Consider the following 18,355-nt stretch of genomic DNA (forward strand, 5'->3'; position numbering starts at 1 on the left):
TGGTTACTTTAAAGTTCGTCCCGCGAGGGGGCATCACCCTTTTTGGTTGACGCTGGAGGGTGAACGTTGGTTCCCCACTTACTGGAACTTTAAGGCTGGTCCGTCCGTGTTTACTCGGGTTTCGAAAGAGTTCTTGTCCTCGGAGGAGCGGGATATCGCTCTTGTTCTGTGGCAGTTATTTGGGGAGCGTCCTCTTAATCCTCGGGACGTGATGGGTGATCCGATTGCTTGCCGGTCGTATGTTGGTGTGTGTCGTGTGTCTTTTATTTGTTTTTATGTTTTGTTTCCCGTTTTTGTAACTTGGGATTTTTGTTTCTTGTTTCCTTGCAGTTGAGATGGCTGGTGGTTTGACATCCTTGGCGCGGCTGAAGGCGGCGATGGCCCAGGAGGAGGGGTCGTTGTCCCCGGCTACTCCTGTTTCTAATCCTGCCGTGGAGTCTCAGCGGATTTCTCAGGAGGTGATTTCCTCGGGTGCGCGGGCCGACGCTCAAGTTTCTCCTGGCCCCGCGAACTCTCCTGAAGTCGTCGTGGTGACGGCTGCTGAGGCTTCTCGGAAGAGAAAGAGGCCTGAGGACCCGAGCAGTGAGACTTTTGAGGATGAGGGTCTTGTGCCCAGCGTGATGGATCGACGTTTCGATACCCCGGGGTTTATTGATCAACACTTGATGCCTGGAACGGAGCCGTTTTTTATGGCTGCGATGTTTCGTTCCAGGCCAAGTCGGTGTATCGTGCTCTCCTCCGGTCTGCCGTTGTTGTTCGGAAGGCTAAGCCTGTGATGGCTCAGGTCGGTTTGTTGGATAAGAAGCTTCGTCTTTCTCATGCTGAGGTAGCCAAGTTGAAGGGGAAACTTGAGGCTGCCGAAGCTGCGAGGGAGAGGGCTGTGAAGTCTTCTGAGGAGGCCGGGTCAGAGATTCTCCGACTTGCCGAGGTTGAAACTTCGCTTCTCTCTCAGTTGGCAGAGGAGCGGCAGCAGGCTTCCGATGTGGGTTCTCAGGCTGCCATGCTTCTCGCCGAGTCGGAGGCTCTAAAGGCCGAGGTTGCTGCCTTGAAGAGGGAGAAGACGGAGTTACTAGCTGATGTGAAGGATGCAATTGCGGCTACCGAGGAAACGATGAGGGCTCAAGCTTCAGTGTTGGCTCCTGGTGTGGATATGTCCGTGATGGGGGCCTTCAAGACTGTTCGCGATGGTCAGATCGTTGATCTTTGAGTAGCTTTTATTTTTATCTCTTTGGATTTTTCTTTGAACTGTGTTTTTGGATATTTTCGGATGGCCAAGGGCCGTGTATTTTGATTTTGGAACACTTTATTTTCGTTTTAATAGTACTTATTGGCCGTTCGGGCCTTTTGTATGTTCCGTTGTTGTTTTTGGGCCGTCCAGGCCTATCATGTATTCTGTTTTAAGCTATTTCGTGTGTATTTCGTTTATTTCCTCGGACCGTCGTTTGGTCGGGTTCTTTTGTGGATATCCGCGTGTTTGGGCCTGGGGGGTGATCAGTCCGCCAGTTGCGGCCGTGTTTTTGTTCCGTATTCGGGATACTAAGAAAAATAGAAATAGCTGTTTTAATGGAATTTTTATTGATGGTTGGGCCTCGTTAAAACCCTCCGTTGGTGGCGGGAAAGAGTACCCGAGTTTGAAACTTAGATGAGAAATAAAACCTTAAAACCTTAGAATTTGTAAACTGGTAGGAGAAGTACAAAAACAGAAATGAGGGCAAGGGTGCGACCTTTGTAGGTTGGTCTAGGCATAGTACCGTCACAAGTTGGCGGCGTTCCAAGTTCTCGGGACTTCGTCGCCGTTGAGCCGTTCGAGTTTGTACGCTCCTTTTCCGATTACAGCCTTGATTCTGTATGGTCCTTCCCAGTTGGTGGTGAGCTTCCCTTCTCCCGGGGTCGGGGGACCGATATCGTTTCGTCGTAAGACGAGGTCGTCGGCCGCAAATTCTCGTCGGATGACTCCGTGATTGTATCTCAGGCTGATTCTTTGCTTTAGGGCTAGCTCCCTGAGATGGGTTATGCTTCTTGTTTCGTCAATGAGGTCTCGTTCTGCTTCCTCGTCGTTACCTCCGACCGTTTTCCTGGGGCTTGGGTCTCCGATCTCTACCGGGATGACCGCCTCGACCCCGTATGTTAGTCGGAAAGGTGTTTCTCCCGTTGTCGTTTGAGGTGTGGTTCGGCATGACCATAAGACCGACCCGAGTTCGTCGGCCCATAGCCCTTTGGCTTCGTCGAGCCGCTTTTTAAGTCCTTTGACGATTATTTTGTTTGCGGATTCCACCTGTCCGTTTGTCTGGGGGTGTTCTACCGAGCTGAAACGGTGGGATACACGTAGCCCCTCTAAAAATTCTCTGAATTTTTTGTCAGTGAATTGGGTTCCGTTGTCCGAGATAACAATCTCGGGGATCCCGAATCGGGTGATGATCTGACGCCAGAAGAATTTTCGGCATTGGGTTGCCGTTATGGAGGACAGGGGTTCGGCTTCGATCCATTTAGTGTAGTAGTCTATGGCAACGATGAGGTATCTAAGTTGGCCGGGTGCCGTAGGGAAGGGTCCGACGAGGTCGATGCCCCAAGTGCCGAACGGCCGCTCTGCCGATATGGTGCTGAGCTGGTGCGGTGCGGCTTGGTGGATATTGGCGTGTCTTTGGCATTTGTCGCAGTTTTTAACTATTTGTATGGAATCCCGGATAACCGTGGGCCAGAAGTAGCCTGCTCTGATGACTTTTTGGGCTAAAGTCTTGCCTCCGACGTGGTGACCGCAGCAGCCTTCGTGGATTTCACGGAGTATGTACTCCGTGTTCTCGGGTTCGATGCATTTGAGCAGGGGTTGCGAGAATCCGCGTTTGTATAGCTGTCCTGCGACAATGGTATAGTTGGCGGCTTCCCTTTTTATTCATTTTTCCTCTTTGGGGTCTGGTGGCAGTGTTCCATCGAGGAAGTATTGCAGGATCGGGTAGGTCCAAGATCCCTGGTTTGAGGTTGTCAGGTGAGCGTTGGTCGTTGTTGACACGGAGGGTGTCTTAACGACTTCCTGGATTAACGATTTGTTACTGCGTCCGGGTTTGGTACTGGCTAGCTTGGAGAGTAGGTCAGCTCTGGCATTTCGTTCCCTAGGGACGTGCTGTATGGTGACGTGTTCGAATCCTTCTTTTAGTTTGTTTACCTTGGCGAGGTATTGTTGGAGTAGGGGATCTCGTGTCTGGTAGTCTCCGTTAATTTGGGAACTGACTACCTGTGAATCGGTATTTACTTCTAGGACCTTTGCTCCGACTTCCCGAGCTAAGGATAGGCCTGCCAAGAGGGCCTCGTATTCTGCTTGGTTGTTTGATACTGAAAATTCATATCGTACCAACTGTTCGATCGTGATTCCGTTTTGATTTTCGAGTATGACTCCGGCGCCTCCGTAGGTGGAGTTTGATGAGCCGTCGACATGTAGTTTCCATGATTCGGGGGTGAGCTTTCCCGGGGTCATCTCGGCGATGAAGTTGGCCATAGCTTGTGCTTTGATCGCATTTCGGGGTTCGAATTTGATCTGGAATTGAGATAGTTCGATGGACCACGCTAGCATTCTTCCCGCTAGATCGGGTTTCTGCAACACCTGTTTGACCGCCTGGTCGGTTCGAACCGTCACGGGATGAGCTTGGAAGTATTATCGTAGGCGTCGGGAGGCTGTAAAGAGTGTGAAAGCTAGCTTTTCTAAGCGTGAGTAGCGAGCTTCCGCATCTTGTAGGACTTTGCTTATGAAGTATACGGGTTTTGTTCCTTTTTCTCGTTTTCACGGACGAATGCTGCTGCGAGTGCTTCTTCCGTTATGGAGAGGTATAAGTAAAGTGTTTCCCCTGTTTGGGGTTTGGCGAGGATTGGTGGTTCCGCTAGGACCCTCTTGAAGTGTTGGAATGCTTCTTCACATTCCGTCTCCCATTTGAAAGGGGCTCCTTTTTTCATTAGCTTGAAGAAAGGGGTCGCTTTTTGGGCCGAAGCCCCGAGAAAGCGCGATAATGCCGTCAGTCGGCCGGTAAGCTTTTGGATGTCTTTAAGGTTTTTGGGGCTCGTCATCTCGAGGACGGCGCGACATTTCTCTGGGTTTGTTTCAACTCCGCGTTGCGTGATCATGAAGCCGAGGAACTTCCCTGCCTCCATTCCGAAGGCACATTTTGCCGGGTTGAGTCGCATTTGGTGCTTTCGTAGGGTACTCATTATGACCTTGAGGTCGTCGGTTAGTTGTTCGCCGGGTTCGGTCTTGGCGAGCATGTCGTCTATGTAGACTTCTAATTTGTTACCGGACAGGTCTCGAAATATCTTGTTAACTAGTCTTTGATAGGTTGCTCCAGCATTTTTCAAACCGAAGGGCATTACTGTGTAGCAGTACGTCCCGTCTGGGGTGATGAACGATGTTTTCTCTTCGTCTGGTCGGTGCATCGGAATCTGGTTGTATCCGGAATATGCGTCCATGAAGCTGAGGTATCGGTGACCGGATGCAGCGTCTACCAATCCGTCGATGTTTGGTAGGGGGAAGGCGTCCTTCGGACAAGCTTTGTTGAGGTCCGTGTAGTCGACGCACATTCGCCATTTTCCGTTAGATTTTTTCACTAGTACGACGTTGGCTAGCCAGGTCGTGTAGGGGAGTTCCCGGATGAAGTTGGCCTCGAGTAGGGCTTTAACTTGTTTTTTGACTTCGGTGGCTCGGTCCGGCGACATTTTTCTTCTCTTTTGTGCTACTGGTTTAGCTTTGGGGTCCACGGCTAGACGGTGAGACATTAGGTCGGGGTTTATTCCCGGCATGTCGGCTGGTGTGAATGCAAACAGGTCTCTATTTTGTTTCAGGAGTTGAGAGAGCTCCTCTTTGAGGTCATATGGGAGGTTCCTATTAATGAAGGTGTATTCATCCTTGGTTGACCCTATTTGTAGTTTTTCCATATCCCCTTCTGGCTCTAGCCTGGGTTGGCCGTCTTGTCGGGCATTCAGATCGGCTAGGAATACTCCGGCCGCATCTCGGGACTTCTTCCTTAGGGCTAGGCTGGTGTTGTCGCATTCGGCTGTGACTTCTCGGTCCCCGTGGATTGTGCCGACGGAGCCGTCGTTGGTTCTGAATTTCATAAGGAGGTATTTGGTAAAGATAACTGCGGAGAAGTCATTGATTGTTTTCCTTCCGAGGATCACGTTGTAGGCTGTGGAGTCTTTTAGGACTACGAATTCAGATAAGATTGTCTTCTTCTAGCTGCTCGTTCCTATGGTGATGGGAAGTGTGATTGAGCCATCTGATTTGAGGAAGTTGTCTCCGAGTCCCGTGACGCCGTGGCGGTGTGTTTGGAGGTTGTCGTTGTGGAGTCTGAGTTTATCGAAGGCTCCTCGAAAAAGGATGTTTGAGTCTGCCCCGGTGTCTACCAGTATCCTTCGTATGAGTCCTGTTCCGATTCTAGCTGAGATGACGAAGGGGGCATCCTCGGCTGAGGTGCCGTGTTGGCAGTCTTCCGGTAAGAACGTTATCGTATTGTTGGTCACGGAGATTGGGGCTTGGTTCCTTACAGCCATTACCTTGAGGTCCTTCTTCATTGTTAGTTTTGACTTGCTTGATACGTCCTTGCCTGTGATGACGTTTACTATGATGGTCGGTTCTTCCTCTGGGCTTTCCCTGGGGGTTGCTTTTGGGTTCTCGGGTTACGTCCTTCTCTCTCCGACGACCTGTCTCTCTCCGCGCGTCTCGGTTCTCTGATGATTTTGGCAAATTCTGGGAGTTTGCCGTCTCGTATGGCTTGTTCAAGGGCGTCTTTAAGGTCGAAACAATCTTGTGTTTTGTGACCGTAACCTCGGTGGTATTCCCAGTAGAGGGTTTTGTTGCCTCTTGTCCTTTCTTTGAGTTGTCGGGCTTTCGGAATGATGCCTCGATCTGCTATTTGGTGGTATATCTCGGTAATTGGTGCTGTCAGGGGCGTGTAATTAGAGAATTTGCCTATTCTCGGTGGTTGGCTAGTCGGCCTGGGGTGGTCCCGTTGATTCTCTTTGGGTGTTGGGTTTTGGTGAGAAGCCGAATTGCCGCGCTGGGTGTTGCGTACTGCCGTTTGTTGGCGGCGACGACCTGGCTGACTTCTTCGTCGTTGATGTAGTCTTTGGCGACGTTCTGGATCTCGTGCATGGTCCATACCGGTCTGGTGGTGAGGTGTTTGCGAAAATCTTCGTTCATTAGCCCATTGGTCAGGCAAAGGCTTGCGACGGAATCCGTGAGTCCGTCGACTGTTAGGCATTCGTCGTTGAAGCGGTCGAGGTATTTTCTTGTGGATTCTTCTTGTTTTTGCGTGACCCCTAGTAAGCTAATGGGGTGTTTGGCTTTAGTGATCCTAGTAGTGAACTGGGCCATGAACTTTCGTGTGATATCGTGGAAGCTGGCTATGGACCCGTTTGGGAGGGCGTTGAACCATTTGATCGCTGGCCCGGCGAGGGTTACCGGGAAGGCTCTGCATCGGACCGCGTCGGCCGCTCCTTCTAGGTTCATTCTGGCCTCAAAAGCCGTTAGGTGTTCTTGGGGATCCTTAGTTCCATCGTATTTCATATCGGTAGGTTTGTCGAAGCCTTTGGGGAGTTTTGCTCTTAGGATTCTTTCTGTGAAGGGTGTAGCTCCCATTATTATATGGTCGTTTCTCGTGCGTTTGGTGTTTCGGTCCCTCCGATCTTCGTCTGAGTAGTGTTGGTAACTCAGATCTTGAGAAGCGCTATGGTTATGTTTCTTGTTGTATCGCCGTTCTGGCGATTTCTCGTGTCTGTGGTCGCGTGAGGAGCTGCGACCGTCTCTTCTGTCGTGTCGTCGGGTTGGAGACCTACCGCGGAGAGATCTTGATCTGGAGGTTGCATGGCTTCCGTGTTTGTTGTTGTGTTTTCCTTTATTGGTTATCTTGCCTTCGAGTTCCTGAACTCGGAGGCAGAGATCCTGGATGATCTGCGCTGCTTTGTCGCTGGCTTTCTCAGGATGTCGTCGGTCTGTGACGTCGTGATCGTTCGCGTTTTGGATAGTACTCGCTATTCTCGCTTGGTTTGTGACTTCACGGTGCTCGGGGGTTGGGTTAATCGGTTGAGAGTCATCCTAGCTTGAGGGGGTTTCCTCTAGGACGTCCCCCATCGGGCCCAGCTGGCGCAGGGTCCCCACAGACGGCGCCAATGTACGAGATGTCTCTGGTACGGATTTGCAGGGTGGATCAGGAACCCGCGGGCAAGGCTGGGGCCGGATTGCTTGACTGGAGCGATGGGGGGCAGTACCTGCAAAGACACTCCGACGCTCAAGTCAGAATGGATCTGAGAGGTATGAGGTGTGTAGAATGAATGATACCTGAGGGGACTTGGGTCCTCTTTTTATAGGTGATGGCCGTTATCTTATCTTATCTTGTTTGATTAGGATAAGAGAGATATTTGAATTTCGAAGGTCGGTTAGGAGCCGTGAAGGGCCGGTTTTGGGCCTTCGGGCCGAAACGGGTTGTCCCCGGATAACTGGGTATGCGGGATCCGTGGGTCGGATCCGTAACAAGTATTTTGTCTGATCAAATGACAATAACCTCTAGATATTTAGCCTCAACGGAAAAACACGTAATGGTGTTCTTGATTTTTCAAAAAACTAAAGAGTTGTCCAAAAAAAAAAAATTAACTAGTTAAAGATCTTCATGTGTCAGAATATTCCGCCTAATTAGAGTCATTAAAATAAAAAGATTGAAGTTCAGAAATTTTTAGAAAAAAAAAATCCTTTTTTAAGGTTGTTTTTTAAGTACTTCAATACGAGACCTCTCAAAATTTTTTTAATTATTTAACAAAGTGTGATCTCTCACATTATATTCTTTAAGTAGAACTGATCTCTCACATGATTTTTTTAAACCAAGTAGAGAATTGCAGCAAGGCGATCCTCTCTCTCCCTATCTATTTCTTTTTTACGTAGAGAGGCTCTCCCATCTGCTCCACAAAGGAGAACAGAGGCAATAAATTGTAGACTTGAGACTTAATCGCAGATGTCCGATTATTAGTCACCTATTTTTTTGCGAATGACTCAATCCTATTTAGCAGAGCTACAGCTGAGGATTGCCAACACTTATTGAGTGTGCTACATACCTATTCCCAAATTAGTAATCAAGTCATTAATTTGGATAAATCATCAGTGTTTTTCAGCTATAACACACCAGAGGTCATAAGAAATCAGCTGGCAGATGTATTACAGGTGCCTCATGTAGGGAACCAGGACAAATATTTAGGACTTCCCTCCGTGGTTAACAAATCGAAGAAGGCTACCTTTAATTATCCTAAGGATAAAGTGTCCAAAAAGTTTCAGCAGTGGAAACGGTCCTTGCTATCAGCCAGTGGCAGAGAAGTGCTAATTAAAGCAGTGGCAATTACTATCCCTATTTAAACTTTGAGCTGTTTTAAGCTCCCAGAGACCTTAATGGAAGAACTTCATAAGATGATAATGCAGTTTTGGTGGGAACAGAGAGGAACAGAAAGGAAGATGCATTGGATTATTAAATGGACTGTAATCTGTAGACAAAAGTCCCAGGGAGGCTTAAACTTTAAGGATCTCAGGGCTTTCAATATGGCTATGCTCAAAAAACAGGGTTGGCGGCTGCTGACTAAACCTAACTCGCTAATTTCCAAAGTATACAGAAGTAAATACTTCAGGTATTCAAATTTTCTAAGAGCCGAATTAGGTAACAACCCCTCTTGGGGGTGGAGAAGCATGTTGGAAGGGAGAAAAGTCATAGAAAAAGGGCTTATCTGAAAGATAGGAAAGGGTAACTCGGTGAAGGTAATGACAGATTCTTGGATTACACAGTTTTCGACACTGGCTACAATAATTCAAACAACCAACTATCCACCAATAATAGCACAATTCAGTCCAAAAATTGCTCAAGCCATCTTACAAACAGAAATTATAAAGGGAGAAGACAAGCCTACCTGATCATTAGAGAGGAGAGGCCTATATATTGTTGCTTCGGGGTATAAGGTAGCTCACCAATTTTATCACCCACCACTGGAGGTACTTCCGGCTCAATGTAAGTCAAAGAAGCTCTAGTCCTCCTTGTGGGATCTGAAATGCCCACCGAAAATCAGAGTTTTTTTATGGAGGTTATTTCACAATGGTTTACCGGTTGCAAGAAGAATCTCTGAAAGGTTACCTAAGATCTCCCCAATGTGTCTAAGATGTGGCTAAGAGGAGGAATCACTACGACATTACTTGCTAACCTGCCCACAAGCGATGGTAACCTGGCAAAATTCAGGTGTGACACCCACCAACATGAGTGATGATGATGAAATATGGAAATGGTGGCTTCAATTCAAAGAAGACTTGGAACAAAGCAAAAATGGAAGGAAGAAGATTCAATTTGTAGCTCACATTTTGTGGCAATTGTGGATATCAAGAAATAAACTAATTTTTGAGGGTGAGAGAATTTGTTACCAGTAAATTTTGGAGAGGCAGCTACCAAATTGGAGAATGACTTTCAAGCACTGGGAAGAGAAGGAAGTTGGAGCGTCTAGAAGGAAGATATTTTCTTTCTTTTACCACGTATAGGGAAGACCACGTTATCCTTCATAAAGCTCTTTTCTTTTTCTTAAGCATTTTCTTTCTTGTCTAAGTGATATCATATTGGTTTTTTATGGAAAAGCCCATCATGAATTTTGTAAGGAGTTCACCGTGGACCCATTCTTAAGTTTCATTCAATGAAATGTTATCTTTGGAAAAAAAAGAGAAAACATGTGAGAGAACATATCAAATGATAAAAAGTTATATTTTACCAAACAATTGAGAAAAAAATTGAGAAGATTCACTCCCCTTAATACATGCTTAGTGGCTTAGAAATAGGATTGAGTGAGAATTACCATAAATTGACTCAATTGTTATATGACAATATAATGTTCGTTCGAATGATGGTAAAATAGATGAGACGACCAATCAAATAATGATAAATAAAAGTATCCGAGAGAGGAAAATTATTGTCTTAATATAATCTTATGGTACTATCCATAAAAACAGAAACCAATTTAGCATCTCATAAATTATCATCTTCAAAAGGATTCAAATAAAATTTTCTCTGTGATAGTGAAATCCCCTTAGTTGATTGAACGACTTCAATGTCAAAAAAATATTTTTTTTTTTGAAACAAGAAGAGCTCAACACAAATGTGGAGCGTTAGAGACATAAACCAACATAAAAATACCTATAGTAACCACCTAAAATTCTCAAATAAATGCGTATCCCTATGTCATCTCCGGCATTGCCATCAATAACAATAGGATCGTCGCTCCTCCACTCCTTGTAGCTAAGCATAGTCATGTTGATGATGTCTTCAACACCTTTTCCTGTATTCTGAAATAATCTCCTATTCCTTTCCAACCAGACGTTTCAGATTACTGCGAAGAAACTTATAAACCACTTCTTGCTTTCCTCCTTCCTCGCAACACCTGTCCAGTTTTGAAAGTGTTCCTTTAAAGTACCCGAAACGGACCAATTTTTGTCAAATTCTAATAACCAAGCGCACCACACCTGCCATGTAAAATCACAACCAAGAAACAGGTGGTAGACATATTCAACATCCTTATTACATAAAACACACATATTATCACCTTGATTAATAATTCCGAGTCGACACAGTCTTTCTTTTATATTCACTTTACCTATCAACGCAAACCATATAAATAGCTCAACCCTTGGAGGGACTAAACCTTTCCAAATAGTCTTAGTAAAGCTATAGCTTGTTACGTCCTCCGGGAGCGTCTCCACCTGTAGTACCTGCACAAAGGAGTTAGTAGAAAATACACCTTGCCTGTCAAATTTCCAGACAACTCTATCCTCTCTGTCAGAGGCTAGTTTGACCGGCCTCAATGTTTCATGTAATTGATTCAGAAGTTCCAACTCCCATTGGAATAGCTCACGCCTCCATTGGAAGTTCCAAATCCACTCAAGCCCATCCCAAAACCCAAAAACCCCTATGACAAAGCCTTTTTGGTTTGCAACCGAGAAGAGCCTTGGGAACCTATCCTTTAGAGAACCGCAACTTAACCAGATATCTTCCCAAAAGTGAGTCCTTCTGCCATCACCAATCTCTATTGCCAAGCCAGTTATCATCTTTTCTCTTATAGATTGCTCCTTAAACTGTATCTGACAAATGTCCTTCCATGGCCCCCCTCTAGTAGGTAAATCCTGGATTGATAAAAGCTGGTTAGGAGAGAGATTATTACAAGAGAAAACTACTTTCTTCCACAACGGACACTCCTCTTTAGAGAACCTCCACCACCACTTAAATAGCAGGGCAGTATTGCGGAGCATCGCATCACTGACTCCTAGCCCGCCTAGCCTCTTCGGGGCTTGGACCACTTCCTATCTAACCAAAGCCATGCCATTCCCCCCATCCTCCTTACCCCACAAGAATCTCCTTTGTAATGAAACAAGTTTCTCTGCAACAGCCTTCGGCATCTTATATAAGCTTAAATAATATACCGGCAAACTATTTAAAACTGACTTAATGAGTACAAGCTTCCCCGCTTTATTAAGTACCTTGAATTTCCATAAGCTTAGCTTCTTCTCCACTTTGTCTATAATTGGCTTCCAAGTCTTGACCAGCCTAGGATTCGCACCAAGAGGGATCCCTAGGTATCTAACCGGAAGAGTAGCTTCCTTGCACCCTAGCAGACTACACATCCTCTGTACCCAACGTTGATCACAATTGATTGGTATCAAACTCGATTTCTCAAAATTAATACTTAACCGCGACATCAATTCAAAGCATCGAAGAAGCCTTTTGTAATTCTTAACGGACTCTTCCCCTGGCGGGCAGAATAAGACAGTGTCATCAGCGAACTAGAGATGTAACAATTCTATATTGTCTCTCCCTACGAATAAAGGGAATATCCGACCATTTCTCACAGCCTCCCCAATCATCCTATGTAGGACATCAATAACCAGTACAAATAGGAAAGGAGAAAAAGGATCACCTTGTCTCAGACCTCTACCCATCTTGAACGGCTTAGTTGGTGATCCATTTATCAACACTGACATAGTAGCTGTGCCGACACACTCCATAACCCACTCCCTCCACCAGCGACCAAAGCCCATCTTCTGCAGAACAATGTCCATAAATCGCCACCTGACCCTATCATATGCCTTTTGGAAATCCAACTTGATTATAGCCGCTTTCTTCTTACTCGATTTGAGCCAGTGCATCGTTTCGCAAGCAATAAGGGCGCCGTCATGTATTTTCCAATCCTTTATGAACGCACTCTAAGTCTCTCCAACCAGACTTGGCATAACTGATCTTATCCTCCTAACCAAAACCTTAGAAATCACCTTATACACACAACCAACCATACTGATCGGTCGGAGGTCCTTAATCTCCTTAGCCCCAAAGAACTTCGGTGCCAAAGCCACCCATGTGAGATTCGAGTCTTTCGGTAATCTAGCTGTCTGGAAGAACCCTAACACCGCTGTCGTGAATTCAGCCCCGATTTCATCCCAGCACTTCTTGATGAAGTTCATGTTGTACCCATCACTTCATGGCACACTAGAAGATTCACAGTCCCACACGGCTTCTTTAATCTCCTGAGACGATAGTAATACCTCCAGAGCTGCAACATCTTCTTCACCTATTAAATTCACCAGTCCATCTCTAAAGCTCACCATCGGAGACTCCTTCTGATGATACAAATTCTTGTAGAACTCTCTGATAGCAATTTTTATTCTTGCTTGATTCCTGACTACCCGTCCATTAATAACCAATGCATCAATCCTGTTATTCCTCCTTCTTATTGAAGCTATATTGTGAAAATACCTTATGTTTTTGTCCATGTCCTTCGCAAGACGGGATTGGAACATCTGTTTCCAGTGTAGTTCCTTCCTTGCATACCACTTCTCGCAGCAACTCACCAACACCTTTCTTCTTGCCTCCACTGTTCCATCATATACTCCCATGCTTACCATGTCATCTATCTTCTTAATTTCCTCCTCAAACTTCATAATTTTCTTATCCATGTCACCAAAGTTATCTCTGTGCCATTTTCCCAGAGGAATTGTCAAGGTCTTCAATTTATCTGAGTTGTAAATTCCCTAACCCCTTCCATTCTTCCTTGACCACTCTTAGAAAACCTTCATGTGTAAACCATGAGTCAAGACTCCGGAACGGTCTAGGACCACATCTCATACTAGTATCCTCTACTATCATCGGGCAGTGATCTGACAAGCACCGTGGTCCTCCTCTCAAGCGAATCTCTAAGAACTCCTCCATCCATTCTAAATTAACCAGGACTCTATCAATCCTGCTACAGGACCATCCTCTGAACCAGGTAAACATCCGGTCAGTAAGCGGTAAATCCACCAAAAGCATATCTTGCACCCAGCTCTTAAACTCTTCAGCCAAAATAGATAAGCTAGCATTACCTTTTCTTTCCTCTACCTGTATAATTTCGTTAAAGTCTCCCATGAAACAACAATGGACCTGACATAAACCAGCTGTATAACTCAGCTCTTCCCACACAACAATTTTTTTGTCTCTATTATGGGCACCATAAACCAAGAAAAAAGCACAATTGAAATTGTTGTTCAAAATGATCCTTTCTACGCATAACCATCTCTCCCCTTTATAACAATTATTCATTTTAAAAGACATTTCATCCCACATTAACAGCAAACCACCTGAAGCACCATCAGACTCCACATATTCCCACCCAACATTGTCCCACCCCCAGAAGCTTACTACCTCAAATTTTGGGACTGTACTCTTTTTTGTTTCAATCAGGCCTAGCATATTTAGCCTAATTTTTTCTTCAGGTCCTTAATCATTCTCACATTTCCATCCCCCCTCAGCCCCCTAACATTCCATGAGCTAAAAATCATTTTAAAATACTAATACACACCTTATTTTTATTCTTAGGTCTGCACCGTCTTGCTTTCGCCTTTTGTTTCGCCAGTCTTCTTTTTTGAGCGATTATTTCATTCTGAGCTTGCAGTGCGGACATGATGTCATCCTGTTCATTGTGCAACACTGCGTTGGACTCCACTACTATTTCCCATGTTCTCTTATTTTCCAGCATCTGCTCCTCCAAATTTAAACTCTGGTTTTCACCAAAGTCCTCATCGTTATCATCTTCGTCTCCCTCCCTTCGAGCATTTTCGTCTTCATCCCCATTTGGCACCAACTTTCCCGGGCCTATCTTCAATCCATCTCGGCCATGTTCAACATCGTCGGCAGCAACTAGCTTGTTTGCATATCCTCTGTCTTGAGCTTCACCTGTCGAAAAGTTTTCCCCGTCTGAGGCGTTATCCCCGTCAATATCCCCAAGGACGCCATCGTCACTAGGAGCCCCAGGATCGCCATTTTTGTCTCCAACTGCTCGAAGGTCTCCAAAGCATTCAGTCAACACTAGCGCAGAGTCACCAGTCCTCCACATCCCTCTACCCCTTCCATCCTCCAAACCCACTGGAGTCGGCCCCAATTCATCGCACCCACGCGCCTCATCGTAACCTTTTCTCCCTTCTACCGCGTTCTCACCCATAGCCCGGATCGTGCATCCGTCCTCCGAATCAGGATTCGCACGGGTTAGGCTTATGTTTCCAGCTCCTCTTGATGGTAAGACCAGAGACGAACCAGCGTTGCAAGCTCCCTGGGTCGCTGCTGCTGCTATTTCGTGAAGGGCAGGGCTGCAGTCACACGGCGCATTCTTCTTCCCTCGACCCGGATCAGCGTGACCCGGTCCACTGATGCACGAGCATCTTGTCTATCTTTTCCTAGTGAATTTGCATCTAATTTGTTGAGTTTAATTAAGAATTAATTATATTTTAGCCACTATGGATGCTATTTTGAGTTTTGTGCAATACTATTTATTTTAGGTAGCATTTGGCGGAATTTGATGGAGTTTCTGCAGAGAAAGAGAAGAAGCCAAGGAGATGACCAGCGACTACCGACGCGGATGCATGGCTCACGCTATCGCACGGAATGGAGGAAATTGCAATGACGCGATCGCGTGGACTGGAATCTGCACAAATGACGCGAACGCGTGGACGACGCGGACGCGTCACATGAGCGATCTGGACAATTGACAGAAAATGCTGGGGGTAATTTCTGGGCCGTTGTGACTCAGTTCTTAGCCCAAAAATCACAGATTAGAAGCTGCAGAATGGACAGAACAAGTGGTCCCCACCCATCAGCTGAAGATCTGTTAATTAATTCAAATTTAAATTCAAACCTTAAATTAGGAAAAGATATTATTTTAAGTTTAAATTTTAATATTAGATTTTAAATTTATTAGGATTAGTTATAAAAAGGGATCTGATGCCATCAGATTGGAACTGGGTACAATTTTTACCGGAATCCTTATTTTCTCTTTTTCATGAGCAAGTAAACCTCCATTGTTAAGGTTAGGAGCTCTGTCTATTGTATGGATTGATAATATTATTTTTCTATTTTAATTCATGTTTTGATTTATATTTCAATAATTGTTTTCGTTCTTTATTTTATGAATTTGGGTGGAACGGAAGTATGACCCATGTTCTATTTGAGTTCTTGTAAAACTTGGAAAAGCTCTTTACTTGAACAATAGCTTGAAAACATATTATCCTGAATTTCTAATTGTTTGTATTTAACGGGATACGTGACATATAATCCCTTTATCTTTGAATAATTAGGATTCTTGTGGCATATAAACTAGGATTCGATCATCACCCTCTAATTGGAATTAATTGACTAAGGAATTGGTAGTTGATGAATTTTAGAGGAGACTAGGAAGGTCTAAGGAATTAGGGTCTAGTCATAAATAGTTTGCCATGAATTAAATCTTGCATAATTAAAATAGTTAATAAGAAAAGTCAATCCAGAAAATAGATAACTCTGAAGCCTTAACTGCCTTCTCCATATATTATTCCCAACTTAATTACTTGCCCTTCTTCAATATTTTTTATATTGTTTAATCTCTTTTATACTGCATCTCAATACCAATTTTTGTTTGTCTAACTAAGCCTATCAAACACTATTATTGCTTAGTCTATCAATCCTCGTGGGATCGACCATTACTCACGTAAGGTATTACTTGGTACGACCCGGTGCACTTGCCGGTTAGTAAGTGTTGTTGTAAAAATACCACACCAAGAGGAGAAGAAGGAAGAACAAAAACTTGGTGCGGTATTTTTACAACCACACTTACTAACCGGCAAGTGCACCGGGTCGTACCAAGTAATACCTTACGTGAGTAAGGGTCGATCCCACGAGGATTGATGGACTAAGCAACAATAGTGTTTGATAGGCTTAGTTAGACAAACAAAAATTGGTATTGAGATGCAGTATAAAAGAGATTAAACAAAATAAAAAATATTGAAGAAGGGCAAGTAATTAAGTTGGGAATAATATATGGAGAAGGCAGTTAAGGCTTCAGAGTTATCTATTTTCTGGATTGACTTTTCTTATTAACTATTTTAATTATGCAAGATTTAATTCATGGCAAACTATTTATGACTAGACCCTAATTCCTTAGACCTTCATAGTCTCCTCTAAAATTCATCAACTGCCAATTCCTTGGTCAATTAATTCCAATTAGAGGGTGATGATCGAATCCTAGTTTATATGCCACAAGAATCCTAATTATTCAAAGATAAAGGGATTATATGCCACGTATCCCGTTAAATACAAACAATTAGAAATTCAGGATAATATGTTTTCAAGCTATTGTTCAAGTAAAGAGCTTTTCCAAGTTTTACAAGAACTCAAATAGAACATGGGTCATACTTCCGTTCCACCCAAATTCATAAAATAAAGAACGAAAACAATTATTGAAATATAAATCAAAACATGAATTAAAATAGAAAAATAATATTATCAATCCATACAATAGACAGAGCTCTTAACCTTAACAATGGAGGTTTAGTTGCTCATGGAAAAGAGAAAATAAGGATTCCGGTAAAAATTGTACCCAGTTCCAATCTGATGGCATCAGATCCCTTTTTATAACTAATCCTAATAAATTTAAAATCTAATATTAAAATTTAAACTTAAAATAATATCTTTTCCTAATTTAAGATTTGAATTTAAATTTGAATTAATTAACAGATCTTCAGCTGATGGGTGGGGACCACTTGTTCTGTCCATTCTGCAGCTTCTAATCTGTGATTTCTGGGCTAAGAACTGAGTCACAACGGCCCAGAAATTACCCCCAGTGTTTTCTGTCAATTGTCCAGATCGCTCATGTGACGCGTCCGCGTCGTCCACGCGTTCGCGTCATTTGTGCAGATTCCAGTCCACGCGATCGCGTCAGGCACGCAATCGCGTCATTGCGATTTCCTCCATTCCGCGTGGTAGCGTGAGCCATGCGTCCGCGTCGGTATTCGCTGGTCATCTCCTTGGCTTCTTCTCTTTCTCTACAGAAACTCCATCAAATTCTGCCAACTGCTACCTAAAATAAACAGTATTGCACAAAACTCAAAATAGCATCCATAGTGGCTAAAATATAATTAATTCTTAATTAAACTCAACAAATTAGATGCAAATTCACTAGGAAAAGATAGACAAGATACTCACACATCACAACACCAAACTTAAATTGTTGCTTGTCCTCAAGCAACCAAAACTAATATAAGCTTAGGATGTGAATTTGCATGAGAATGAGAGTTTGATTAAGCCCATGTTTTCTCTTATAGTGGGATTTATAACTGCAATCTTGAACAGTTTTGGCATCTCTCTTTATCCTTTGAAGTTCAGAATGATTGGCATCCATAGGAACTCAGAATTCAGATAGTGTTATTGATTTTTCTAGTTCAGTCTGTTGATTTTTGAACACAGCTACTTTATGAGTCTTGGCTGTGACCCTAAGCATTTTGTTTTCCAGTATTACCACCGGATACATAAATGTCACAGACACATAACTGGGTGAACCTTTTCAGATTGTGACTCAGCTTTGCTAAAGTCCCAGTTAGAGGTGCCCAGAGTTCTTAAGCACACTCTTTTTGCTTTGGACCACGACTTTAACCGCTCAGTCTCAAGCTTTTCACTTGACACCTTCACGCCACAAGCACATGGTTAGGGACAGCTTGATTTAGCCGCTTAGGCTAGGATTTTATTCCTTAGGGCCCTCCTATCCATTAATGCTCAAAGTCTTTGATCCTTTTTACCCTTTGCCTTTTAGTTTAAAGGGTCATTGGCTTTTTCTGCTTGCTTTTTCTTTTTCTTATTTTTTTTATATATTTTTTTCTGCAAGCTTTGTGTTTTTCACTGCTTTTTCTTGCTTCAAGAATCACTTTTATGATTTTTTAGATTATCAATAACATTTCTCTTTTTCATCATTCTTTCAAGAGCCAACAATTTTAACATTCATAAACTTCACTATCAAAAATATGCACTGTTCATGTCATGCATTC

The sequence above is a fragment of the Arachis hypogaea genome, chromosome 12 (assembly GCF_003086295.3).
Source record: "Arachis hypogaea cultivar Tifrunner chromosome 12, arahy.Tifrunner.gnm2.J5K5, whole genome shotgun sequence".
In the NCBI taxonomy this organism is placed as follows: domain Eukaryota; kingdom Viridiplantae; phylum Streptophyta; class Magnoliopsida; order Fabales; family Fabaceae; genus Arachis; species Arachis hypogaea.